This window comes from Hylobates moloch, unplaced genomic scaffold, assembly GCF_009828535.3.
Source record: "Hylobates moloch isolate HMO894 unplaced genomic scaffold, HMol_V3 SCAFFOLD_11, whole genome shotgun sequence".
In the NCBI taxonomy this organism is placed as follows: Eukaryota; Metazoa; Chordata; class Mammalia; order Primates; family Hylobatidae; genus Hylobates; species Hylobates moloch.
Genome location: NW_026652286.1, coordinates 91,497,066 through 91,510,746, shown reverse-complemented (window position 1 = coordinate 91,510,746; position 13,681 = coordinate 91,497,066). Strand labels below are relative to the sequence as shown.

The window sequence follows — 13,681 nt, the reverse complement described above, 5'->3', positions numbered from 1 at the left end:
AAAGACGTCTAATTTAATAAGTTTGGAAACAAACAAAACCGGACTCCAAGCAGGACAAACCCAGTCCACTGGCAAGCAGGCACAGACTGAACGCGAAGTTAATGAAGCTGAAGTCCCAGGCACTGCACTTGCATGAGGCCCTTCAAACACCCTCATCCTAATTTTGTATTCATAATTTGATTCTTTTCCTTAAAGAGGCCCCCCCAAATTATTTAAGCTTCAGGTCCCATAAAACGAAGCTCCGCCCTCTGGCAAGTGATTATTTTGCCTCCTCTCCAGTACACAATGAGATTCTGTTTGGGACACATCAGTGACCTTTTTGTCTGCCAGCTTACCCCATCAGAATTTACATACATTCTGGGTTAATAAAAACAAAATAATGGCTCAGAGGAGACGTGAGCTGTGCTCCATGACAGTGGCAAGGCTGCAGCCTTGGCCACAATGAGATCTCTCGCTCTCTGGGCTTCACCCATAATGAGGACACGTGAATGGGGGGGATGACAGACAGGAAACACTTCCCCAGCTTCCACTGGGGCAGGGGATGCAACTACAGCAACCACAGGGCATGGGGCGATTATTTGACTTCCAAGTCCAAATTAGAACATCACAACTGGCTGGGCATGGTGGCTCAACGCCTGTTAATTCCAGCACTTTGGGAGGCCAAGGTGGGTGGATCACCTGAGGTCAGGAGTTCGAGACCAGCCTGGCCAACATGGTGAAACCTCGTCTCTACTAAAGATACAAAAATTAGCCAGGCGTGATGGCGGGCGCCTGTCCCAGCTACTCAGGAGGCTGAGATAGAAGAATTGCTTGAACCTGGGAGGCGGAGGTTGTGGTGAGCCAAGATTGTGTCACTGCACTCCCAGCCTGGGTGACAGAGACTCCGTCTCAAAAACAAAAACAAAAAAATCACAACCACCATTAACCACTACCTTGAAACCCTGTGGCTTCACATCGTGGAGTGGGAGTTGTCCTCAGCTCCTCATGCCAGGGGTAAAGACTCTTCATTATTCAAAAAAAGGTACCATCTGATTTGCTTCAGAAGTCTAACATTTTGTGAATCTTTTGACCCTGCCGTTCCATGTTCAGGAGTCTGTTGTAAGGAAATAATACTACAGTGCATAAAGACATGAGTACTCAGGCGTTCATTCTCCTCAGTGCTGTCTGTAAGAAAAAAAGGAATAAACTAAAATATTTGTGTTTATTCAGTGCTTAGTGATAAATAAATAATTAAATAAATGTTGACCCATCCACATAGTAGAATGCTGTGAGGCCATTAACATTAGAAGGTGGTAGAAAACATAATGACGGCCGTGCACAGTGGCTCGTGCCTGTAATCCCAGCACTTTGGGAGGCCTTGGTGGGCGGATCACCTGAGCTCAGGAGTTCAAGACAAGCCTGGCCAACGTGGCGAAACTCCATCTCTATTAAAAATACAAAAACTAGCTAGGTGTGGTGGCACGTGCCTGTAGTCCCAGCTACTCAGGAGGCTGAGGCAGGAGAATCACTTGAACCTGGGAGGCAGAGAGCCGAAGCAGAGAGCCTAGGTGAGCTGGGCCCAAATTTCTGCCCTCAGAAAAAGATGTGTGTTGTTTTAAGTTCCTAATCATGTGGAAAAAAAAAGAGCAGGTTATGAAGTAATGTGTAGCAAAATCCCGTTTGTAACTTAGAAAATGGGATCTTGACACATACTTAGAAAAAAACCTGAAACAAATACCAAAACACAGATGTTACATAAGGACTACAAAGGTATTATAAATAGGATTAGAAAGTCTAGATATGTCAGGAATTAAAAGCATAAGAAAAGAGTAAAACACTATGACTAGGTACCATGGTTTGAATGTTGTCCTCTCTGCAATTTATGTTGAAACTTCATCCCCACTGTGTCAGTATTTTTTTTTTATTTCTTTATTGTATTTATTTATTTATTTTTTGAGATGGAGTCTTGCTCTGTGGCCAGGCTGGAGTGCAGTGGCGAGATCTTGGCTCACCACAACCTCTGCCTCTTGGGCTCAAGTGCTTCTCCTGCCTCAGCCTCTCCAGTAGCTGGGACTACAGGCGCGTGCCACCACACCAGGCTAATTTTTTGTGTTTTTAGTAGAGACGTGTTTTCACCATGTTAGCCAAGATGGTCTGGATTTCCTGACCTCATGATCCGCCCGCCTCGGCCTCCCAGAGTGCTGGGACTACAAGCATGAGCCACTGCATCAGACCTAATTTAATTAATTTTCAAGTAAACTAATTAAGTGAAGATACAAAGTTGCAGAGAAAGAACATCTAGATCAGGCTGAGGCTGGGCACCTAACAGTTAATACCCTTTCATTTGTAATTGACATAGAAATCTATTTAAATTGGCTTAAACAACAAGAAGCAGTTACTGCTCCTGTTACTGAAAATGAATATGGTTGAGTTTAGGTGGGAAACGATGCAGCTTTCAACCAGGCTTCAGGATCTGCTCCCTTTAAATCTCAGCTCTGCTCTTCTCCATGCTAGCTTCATTCCCAGGCTCTTTCTCTAACTAAAATGTAAGCTTAGGCCAGGGATGGTGGCTCATCCGGGAGGATCCCTTGAAGTCAGGAGTTCAAAACCAGCCTGGGAAACATAGTGAGATCCTGTCTCTATAAAATAAAATGTAAATGTATTGTTATTTTTATTTGTTTTTATATGGAACACTTCATGAATTTGCACATCATCTTTGTGCCAGGGCTATGCTAATCTCTGTATTGTTCCAGTTTTAGCATATGTGCTGTGAACTGAGCACTGTGAATGTAAATAAAATAAAATAAAATAAAATGTCACTATCATGAGGATAGTGACTTTCTCTTTTTTGTTCACTATTTAATCCCCAACACTTAAAATCGTATTTTTATTACTGCACATAATAGGCACGAAAAAAATTTGCAGGAAGAAAAGGAGGGGGCCAGGAGTGGTAGCTCATACCTATAATCTCAACACTTTGAGCAGGAGGATCTCTTGAGCCCAGGAGTTCAAGACCACCCTGGGCAACAAAGTGAGACACGGACTCTACAAAAATAAAAATTAAAAAAGAAAGAAAAAAGGCAAAGAAGGTGGAGGTATAGCAGCACGACAATTCCAGAACAGAATAAATAAGACTATGTTAAATACATTTTAGAGAAACTGAATAACACTGAAGACAAAGAGATGATTTAAAAAATAACCTGAGGGGCCAGGCATGGTGGCTCACGCCTGTAATCCCAGCACTTTGGGAGGCTGAGGTGGGCGGATCACTTGAGGTCAGGAGTTCGAGACCAGCCTGGCCAACATGGTGAAACCCTGTCTCTACTAAAAATACAAATATTATCCAGGCATGGTGGTGCATGCCTAGAGTCCCAGCTACTTGGGAGGCTGAGGAAAGAGAATGGCTTGACCCCGGGAGGTGAAGGTTGCAGTGAGCAGAGATTGTGCCACTGCACTCCAGCCTGGGCGACAGAGTGAGACTCCATCTCAATAAATAAATAAATAAATAAATAAATAAATAAATAAATAAATAAAAATAAAAAACCTGAAAGATTACCTGCAAAGCAAAAGAAGACAGAAATCAATGGAATTCTAAATTCGAAGTGCTGACAAGGAATAACTCATCCTAGAATTCAACCCCCCTCCCCATGTCAAAATTGCATTCAGGAGTGTTTTGGTTACCTATTGCTCCATAACAAATAACTTTAAAATTTAGTGACTTAAAACAACCACCACTAGCCAGGCACAGTGGCTCACATCTATAATCCCAGCACTTTGGGAGGCTGAGGCAGGAAGATTCCTTGAGCCCAGGAGTTCAAGACCAGCCTGGCCAATACAGTACAACCCCATCTCTACAAAAAAATGTATAAAATTAGCTAGATGTGGTGGCGCATGACTGTAGTCCCAGCTAATCAGGAGGCTGAGGCAGGAGGATCACTTGAGCCCGGGAGGTCAAGGCTACAGTGAGCTGTGATCACACCACTGCACTCCAGCCTGGGCAACAAAGCAAGACCCTGTCTCAAATAAATAAATAAATAAATACCCACCACCATTTATTTGCTCACAATTCTGTAGTTTGGCAGGGCTCAGTTGGGATGGCTCATCTGTGTTCTTATGTGTTTTGGCTGAGGTGGCTCAACTGGGACTGGGAGATCCAACAGCTTCACTCACCCATGCAGTGCCTCAGCCGAAGGGGTCAGAATGGCTGGTGGCTGGCTAGGCATCCCTCTCTCCCTTTGTTGTCTTTCATCTTCTAGGTCCTTTCTCTCTCCAGTAAAGCAGGTGAACTTGGTTTCATAGTGGCTGGATCCCAAGAGGGTGAAAATGGAAACTGCCAGGCCTCCTAAGGTCTAAGCCCGGACCTGGCATAATATCACTTCCACCTTCTACTAGTCAAAGTGAGTCACAGGGCCAGCCCAGATTTAAGGGGAGGGGGGAAGGGAAATAAATTTCACTTCTTTTTTTTTTTTCCTGAGAGGAGACTAGCTCTGTCAGCCAGACTGGAGTGCAGTGGCACAATCTTAGCTCACTGCAACCTTCACCTCCCAAGTTCAAGCAATTCTCCTGCCTCAGCCTCCTGAGTAGCCTGGCAAATTTTTGCATTTTTAGTAGAGATGGCGTTTCGCCATGTTAACTAGGCTGCTCTCAAATTCCTGACCTCATGTGATCTGCCGACTTTGGCCTTCCAAAGTGGTGTGATTATAGGCGTGAGCCACTGCACCCGGCCACATTCCACTTCTTGATGGGAGGAGTGACATTACAGGGATGGACAAAACTGTTGGTGGCCATCTTTGTTGATAATGCACCACAACGAGGAAAAGTGAAATGGAGATTTGTTCATCAATGGGAGGCTCCACATGAAAATTTTCTAAAACAAAACAAAATTTAAAAATTAAAACAAGGTCTTTTCAGAGGAAGACTTTTGAAAGAGTTTATCCTAATGTATCATCAGCAAGAGAGCTGCTAACACATTTTTGTTAAGAGAAAGGAAATTGACCTCAAAAGGAGAGGGCAATGAAAGCAATGAAGAGCAAAGAAACTGGTAAACACGTGGGTAAGTCCACAGAAGCACTGATGGTGGGAACCACAGCAGCAATGACGATGATTGGTTGGAGGCATGAAAACAAAGTCAGCGGAGAGGGAGCCAAGATGGCCGAATAGGAACAGCTCCAGTCTACAGCTACCAGCATGAGTGACGCAGAAGACGGGTGATTTCTGCATTTCCATCTGAGGTACCGGGTTCATCTCACTAGGGAGTGCCAGACAGTGGGCGCAGGACAGTGGGTGCAGCACACCGTGCGCGAGCCAAAGCAGGGCGAGGCATTGCCTCACTCGGGAAGTGCAAGGGGTCAGGGAGTTCCCTTTCCTAGTCAAAGAAAGGGGTGACAGACGGCACCTGGAAAATCAGGTAACTCCCACCCTAATACTGCGCTTTTCCGATGGGCTTAAAAAATGGCACACCAGGAGATTATATCCCGCACCTGGTTCGGAGGGTCCTGTGCCCAAGGAGTGTTGCTGATTGCTAGCACAGCAGTCTGAGATCAAACTGCAAAGCGGCAGTGAGGCTGGGGGAGGGGTGCCCACCATTGCCTTGCTTAGGTAAACAAAGCAGCCAGGAAGCTCGAACTGGGTGGAGCCCACCACAGCTCAAAGAGGCTTGCCTGCCTCTAGGCTCCACCTCTGGGGGTAGGGCACAGACAAACAAAAAGACAGCAGTAACCTCTGCAGACTTAAATGTCCCTGTCTGACAGCTTTGAAGAGAGTAGTGGTTCTCCCAGCACGCAGCTGGAGATCTGAGAACAGGCAGACTGCCTCCTCAAGTGGGTCCCTGACCCCTGACCCCCGAGCAGCCTAACTGGGAGGCACTCCCAAGTAGGGGCAGACTGACACCTCACACAGCCGGGTACTCCTCTGAGACAAAACTTCCAGAGGAACGATCAGGCAGCAGCATTCGCGGTTCACGAAAATCCGCTGTTCTGCAGCCTCCACTGCTGATACCCAGGCAAACAGCGTCTGGAGTGGACCTCTAGCAAACTCCAACAGACCTGCAGCTGAGGGTCCTGTCTGTTAGAAGGAAAACCAACAAACAGAAAGGACATCCACACCAAAACCCCATCTGTACATCACTATCATCAAAGGCCAAAAGTAGATATAACCACAAAGATGGGGAAAAAACAGAGCAGAAAAACTGGAAATTCTAAAAAGCAGAGCACCTCTCCTCCTTCAAAGGAATGCAGTTCCTCACCAGCAACGGAACAAAGCTTGACGGAGAATGACTTTGATGAGTTGAGAGAAGAAGTCTTCAGACAATCAAACTACTCCGAGCTACAGGAGGAAATTCAAACCAAAGGCAAAGAAGTTAAAAACTTTGAAAAAAATTTAGACGGATGTATAACTAGAATAACCAATACAGAGAAGTGCTTAAAGGAGCTGATGGAGCTGAAAGCCAAGGCTCGAGAACTATGTGAAGAATGCAGAAGCCTCAGGAGCCGATGCGATCAACTGGAAGAAAGGGTATCAGTGATGGAAGATGAAATGAATGAAATGAAGTGAGAAGAGAAGTTTAGAGAAAAAAGAATAAAAAGAAATGAACAAAGCCTCCAAGAAATATGGGACTATGTGAAAAGACCAAATCTACATCTGATTGGTGTACCTGAAAGTGACGAGGAGAATGGAACCAAGTTGGAAAACACTCTGCAGGATATCATCCAGGAGAACTTCCCCAATCTAGTAAGGCAGGCCAACATTCAGATTCAGGAAATACAGAGAACGCCACAAAGCTACTCCTTGAGAAGAGCAACACCAAGACACATAATTGTCAGATTCACCAAAGTTGAAATGAAGGAAAAAATGTTAAGAGCAGCCAGAGAGAAAGGTCGAGTTACCCACAAAGGAAAGCCCATCAGACTAACAGCAGATCTCTCAGCAGAAACTCTACAAGCCAGAAGAGAGTGGGGGCCAATATTCAACATTCTTAAAGAAAAGAATTTTCAACCCAGAATTTCATATCCAGCCAAACTAAGCTTCACAAGTGAAGGAGAAATAAAATAATTTACAGACAAGCAAATGCTGAGAGATTTTTGTCACCACCAGGCCTGCCCTAAAAGAGCTCCTGAAGGAAGCACTAAACATGGAAAGGAACAACCAATACCAGCCACTGCAAAATGATGCCAAATTGTAAAGATCATCGAGGCTAGGAAGAAACTGCATCAACTAATGAGCAAAATAACCAGCTAACATCATAATGACAGGATCAAATTCACACATAACAATATTAACTTAAAATGTAAATGGACTAAATGCTCCAATTAAAAGACACAGACTGGCAAATTGGATAGAGTCAAGACTCATTAGTATGCTGTAGTCAGGAAACCCATCTCACGTGCAGAGACAAACATAGGCTCAAAATAAAAGGATGGAGGAAGATCTACCAAGCAAATGGAAGACAAAAAAAGGCAGGGGTTGCAATCATAGTCTCTGATAAAACGGACTTTAAACCAACAAAGATCAAAAGAGACAAAGAAGGCCATTACATAATGGTAAATGGATCAATTCAACAAGAAGAGCTAACTATCCTAAATATATATGCACCCAATATAGGAGCACCCAGATTCATAAAACAAGCCCTGAGTGACCTACAAAGAGACTTAGACTTCCACACAATAATAATGGGAGACTTTAACACCCCACTGTCAACATTAGACAGATCAACGAGACAGAAAATTAACAAAGATACCCAGGAATTGAACTCAGCTCTGCACCAAGCGGACCTAATAGACATCTACAGAACTCTCCACCCCAAATCAACAGAATATACATTTTTTTCAGCACCACACCACACCTATTCCAAAATTGACCACATAGTTGGAAGTAAAGCTCTCCTCAGCAAATGTAAAAGAACAGAAATTATAAAAAACTGTCTCTCAGACCACAGTACAATCAAACTAGAACTCAGGATTGAGAAACTCACTCAAAACTGCTCAACTACATGGAAACTGAACAACCTGCTCCTGAATGACTACTGGGTACATAACGAAATGAAGGCAGAAATAAAGATGTTCTTTGAAACCAACGAGAACAAAGACACAACATACCAGAATCTCTGGGACACATTCAAAAGCAGTGTGTAGAGAGAAATTTATAGCACTAAATGCCCACAAGAGAAAGCAGGAAAGATCCAAAACTGACACCCTAACATCACAATTAAAAGAACTAGAAAAGCAAGAGCAAACACATTCAAAAGCTAGCAGAAGGCAAGAAATAACTAAAATCAGAGCAGAACTGAAGGAAATAGAGACACAAAAAACCCTTCAAAAAATTAATGAATCCAGGAGCTGGTTTTTTGAAAAGATCAACAAAATTGATAGGCCGCTAGCAAGACTAATAAAGAAGAAAAGAGAGAAGAATCAAATAGACGCAATAAAAAAATGGTAAAGGGGATATGACCACCAATCCCACAGAAATACAAACAATGATCAGAGAATATTACAAACACCTCTACGCAAATAAACTAGAAAATCTAGAAGAAATGGATAAATTCCTCGACACATACACCCTCCCAAGACTAAACCAGGAAGAAGTTGAATCCCTGAATATACCAATAACAGGCTCTGAAATTGTGGCAATAATCAATAGCTTACCAACCAAAAAGAGTCCAGCCGAATTCTACCAAAGGTACAAGGAGGAACTGGTACCATTCCTTCTGAAACTATTCCAATCAACAGAAAAAGAGGGAATACTCCCTAACTCATTTTATGAGACCAGCATCATCCTGATACCAAAGCCGGGCAGAGACACCACCAAAAAAGAGAATTTTAGACCAATATCCTTGATGAACATTGATGCAAAAATCCTCAATAAAATACTGGGAAACCAAATCCAGCAGCACATCAAAAAGCTTATCCACCATGATCAAGTGGGCTTCATCCCTGGGATGCAAGGCTGGTTCAACATACGCAAATCAATAAATGTAATCCAGTGTATAAACAGAACCAAAGACAAAAACCACATGATTATCCCAATAGATGCAGAAAAGGCCTTTGACAAAATTCAACAACCTTCGTGCTAAAAACTCTCAATAAATTAGGTATTGATGGGACGTACCTCAAAATAATAAGAGCTATCTATGACAAGCCCACAGCCAATATCATACTGAATGGGCAAAAACTGGAAGCATTCCCTTTGAAAACTGGCACAAGACAGGGTTGCCCTCTCTCACCACTCCTATTCAACATAGTGTTGGAAGTTCTGGCCAGGGCAATTAGGCAGGAGAAGGAAATAAAGGGTATTCAATTAGGAAAAAAGGAAGTCAAATTGTCCCTGTTTGCAGATGACATGATCGTATATCTAGAAAACCCCATTGTCTCAGCCCAAAATCTCCTTAAGCTGATAAGCAACTTCAGCAAGTCTCAGGATACAAAATCAATGTACAAAAATCACAAGCATTCTTATACACCAATAACAGACAAACAGAGAGTCAAATCATGAGTGAACTCCCATTCACAATTGCTTCAAAGAGAATAAAATACCTAGGAATCCAACTTACAAGGGACGTGAAGGACCTCTTCAAGGAGAACTACAAACCACTGCTCAATGAAATAAAAGAGAATACAAACAAATGGAAGAACATTCCATGCTCATGGGTTGGAAGAATCAATATCGTGAAAATGGCCATACTACCCAAGGTAATTTATAGATTCAATGCTATCCCCATCAAGCTACCAATGACTTTCTTCACAGAATTGGAAAAAACTATTTAAAGTTCATATGGAACCAAAAAAGAGCCCGCATTGCCAAGTCAATCCTAAGCCAAAAGAACAAAGCTGGAGGCATCATGCTACCTGACTTCAAACTATACTACAAGGCTACAGTAACCAAAACAGCATGGTACTGGTACCAAAACAGAGATATAGATCAATGGAACAGAACAGAGCCCTCAGAAATAACACCGCATATCTACAACTATCTGATCTTTGACAAACCTGACAAAAACAAGCAATGGGGAAAGGATTACCTATTTAATAAATGGTGCTGGGAAAACTGGCTAGCCATATGTAGAAAGCTGAAACTGGATCCCTTCCTTATACCTTATACAAAAATTAATTCAAGATGGATTAAAGACTTACATGTTAGACCTAAAACCATAAAAACCCTAGAAGAAAACCTAGGCATTACCATTCAGGACATAGGCATGGGCAAGGACTTCATGTCTAAAACACCAAAAGCAATGGCAACAAAAGCCAAAATTGACAAATGGGATCTAATTAAACTAAAGAGCTTCTGCACAGCAAAAGAAACTACCATCAGAGTGAACAGGCAACCTACAAAATGGGAGAAAATTTTCCCAACCTACTTATCTGACAAAGGGCTAATATCCAGAATCTACAATGAACTCAAACAAATTTACAAGAAAAAAACAAACAACCCCATCAAAAAGTGGGCGAAGGACATGAACAGACACTTTTCAAAAGAAGACATTTATGCAGCCAAAAAACACATGAAAAAATGCTCATCATCACTGGCCATCAGAGAAATGCAAATCAAAACCATAATGAGATACCATCTCACACCAGTTAGAATGGCAATCATTAAAAAGTCAGGAAACAACAGGTGCTGGAGAGGATGTGGAGAAACAGGAACACTTTTACACTGTTGGTGGGACTGTAAACTAGTTCAACCATTGTGGAAGTCAGTGTGGCGATTCCTCAGGGATCTAGAACTAGAAATACCATTTGACCCAGCCATCCCATTACTGGGTATATACCCAAAGGACTCTAAATCATGTTGCTATAAAGACACATGCACACATATGTTTATTGCGGCACTATTCACAATAGCAAGACTTGGAACCAACCCGAATGTCCAACGATGATAGACTGGATTAAGAAAATGTGGCACATATACACCATGGAATACTATGCAGCCATAAAAAACGACGAGTTCATGTCCTTTGTAGGGACATGGATGAAATTGGAAATCATCATTCTCAGTAAACTATCGCAAGGACAAAAAACCAAACACCACATGTTCTCACTCATAGGTGGGAATTGAACAATGAGAACACATGGACACAGGAAGGGGAACATCACAGTCCGGGGACTGTTTTGGGGTGGGGGGAGGGGGGACGGATAGCATTAGGAGATATATCCAATGCTAAATGGCGAGTTAATGGGTGCAGCACACCAACATGGCACATGTATACATATGTAACGAACCTGCACATTGTGCACAGGTACCCTAAAAGTTAAAGTATAATAATAATAATAAAAAAAGAACATATCCTAAAAAAAAAAGAAAACAAAGTCAACCTGTGATGCCGAGAGACAGTCTGTAAGACAAAAGGTGTGATCAGAGCTAAAGAGTGCCTTTCCTCCTGCAGGGGACAATTTCTGATTAGCTTTAGATTCTGTAATTCAGTGCACATGTGAAAAATATGGATAGAGGGAAGCATGAGAGACTAGGAATGAAATCCATCACTTCCAAGCCCAAACAAACAAACAAATGTATGAACAATAAACAAATAAAGAAATAAAACTAGAGAAAGTAATAAAAGAGACTCAATACTTTTTTTTTTTTTTTGAGACTGAGTCTCGCTCTGTCACCCAGGCTGGAGTGCAGTGGCGCAATCTTGGCTCACTGCAACCTCCACCTCCCAGGTTCGAGCAGTAAGAGAATCAATAAATTTGAGGCCAGGTGCGGTGGCTCACACCGGTAATCCTAGCACTTTGGGAGGCTGAAGGGGGGCAGATTACCTGAGATCAGGAGTTCGAGACCAGCCTGGCCAATGTGGCAAAACCCCGTTTCTACTAAAAATACAAAAATTAGCCAGGCGTGGTGGCAGGCACCTGTAATCCCAGCTACTGGGGAGGCTGAGGCAGGAGAACTGCTTGAACCCAGGAGGTAGAGGTTGCAGTGAGCCAAGATTGCACCACTGCACTCCAGCCTGGGCAATAAAGCGAGACTCTGTCTCAAAAAAAAAAAAAAAGAAAATTTGATAGGAGTAGGACAAAAGTGAAGAGAAACAAAAAGGGCTAGGTGTGGTGGCTCATGCCTGTAATCCCAACACTTTTGGAGGCCGAGGCGGACAGATCACCTGAGGTCAAGAGTTCAAGACCAGCCTGGCCAACATGGTGAAACCCCATCTCTACTAAAAATACAAAAATTAGCCGGGCGTGGTAGAAGGCACCTGTAATCCCAACTACTCAGGAGGCTGAGGCAGGAGAATCACTTGAACCTGGGAGGCAGGGGTTGCAATGAGCCAAGATTGAGTCACTGCACTTCAGCCTGGTTGACAGAGCAAGACTCTGTTTCCAAAAAAAAAAAAAGTGAATGTTCTTAATGTCCCTGAAATGTACACTTAAAAGTGGTTAAGATAGAAAATTTTATGCCATGTATATTTTACCACAACAAAAAAACATGCCAAGCAACCCCAGCAGATCCACGCAAGAACAGCAGAGGTATAAAAGCATGCAGGGGACTGATACACCGTACATTCAGGAAAGCAGTCATGCCTGGATGGGCGAGGAACCCAGGTAGGAAAGGGAACACCAAACACAGGATGCTTTCGGTGGATCTGTTATGCTTCCATTCTAAAAACAGAATCTGACACCCTTACATTTCTTACCATTGTACTGTAAACTTTTCTTTTCTTTCTTTTTTTTTTTTGAGGTGGAGTTTCACTCTTGTTGCCCAGGATGGAGTGCAGTGGCGCGACCTCTGCTCACCGCAACCTCCGCCTCCTGCGTTCAAGCAATTCTCCTGCCTCAGACTCCCAAGTAGCTGTGATTACAGGCATGCGCCACTACGCCCAGCTTATTTTGTATTTTTAGTAGAGACGGGGTTTCTCCATGTTGGTCAGGCTGGTCTCGAACTTCCGACCTCAGGTGATCCACCCGCCTCGGCCTCCCAAAGTGCTGGGATTACAGGCGTGAGCCATTGCGCCCGGCTCTTTTTTCTTTCTTTCTTTCTTTTTTTTTGAGAAGGAGTTTCGCTCTTGTTGCCCAGGCTGGAGTGCAATGGCACCATATCGGGTCACTGCAACCTCCACCTCCCGGGTTCAAGTGATTCTCCTGCCTCAGCCTCCTGAGTAGCTGGGATTACAGGTGCCCGCCACCATGCCCAGCTAATTGTTTGTATTTTTAGTAGAGACAGGGTTTCTCCATGTTGGGCAGGCTGGTCTCGAACTCCCGTCCTCAGGTGATCTGCCCACCTCAGCCTCCCAAAGTGCTGGGATTACAGGCATGAGCCACCGTACCTGGCTGGCTGACCACCTCTTTATCCTGGGAACAAGCTCCTCTTGCAGCTGCCTCCGCGTATTTGGCATCATCCTTGCCAAGTCTGGAGCGGGCCTTGTGTGTGGTAGTGTCTCCCCTGGAAGTCTCCAAGTCAGAAGATCCTTCCTGACCCACCCTCTCCAGGCCGACCCACCACATCGCCATTGCAAGAATTCCAGCAGCGGAGGGTGGAGAAACTGCCTGGGGAATCTGAGCTATCAAACAAGCCATCATCCGCAGGGGCTGTAGCAGCAAAGGCTGCCTTTTCTGGGGAAACCTGGAAGAGTCTTTTTGAGTCAACAGTAGGTGCCCTGCTGTCCTCGCTGCATTTGCTGGAAGTTGTTTGCAGAGGTCTGGGCATCTGGAATTCACTGCCAAGGCCGTGAGGAAGGTGGTAGACGTTCCAGCTCAGCATCACCTGCCGGAGCCTA

The 13,681-nt window shown here is 43.8% G+C and overlaps 1 non-coding gene across 1 annotated transcript; it reads right to left on the bottom strand.

Moving 5' to 3' along the window:
• Positions 1-2,658: 2,658 nt before the first annotated feature.
• On the bottom strand, positions 2,659-2,761 carry LOC116477512 (U6 spliceosomal RNA). Its single transcript, XR_004250484.1, has one exon. It is a non-coding gene; the product is annotated as a U6 spliceosomal RNA (small nuclear RNA).
• Positions 2,762-13,681: the final 10,920 nt, after the last annotated feature.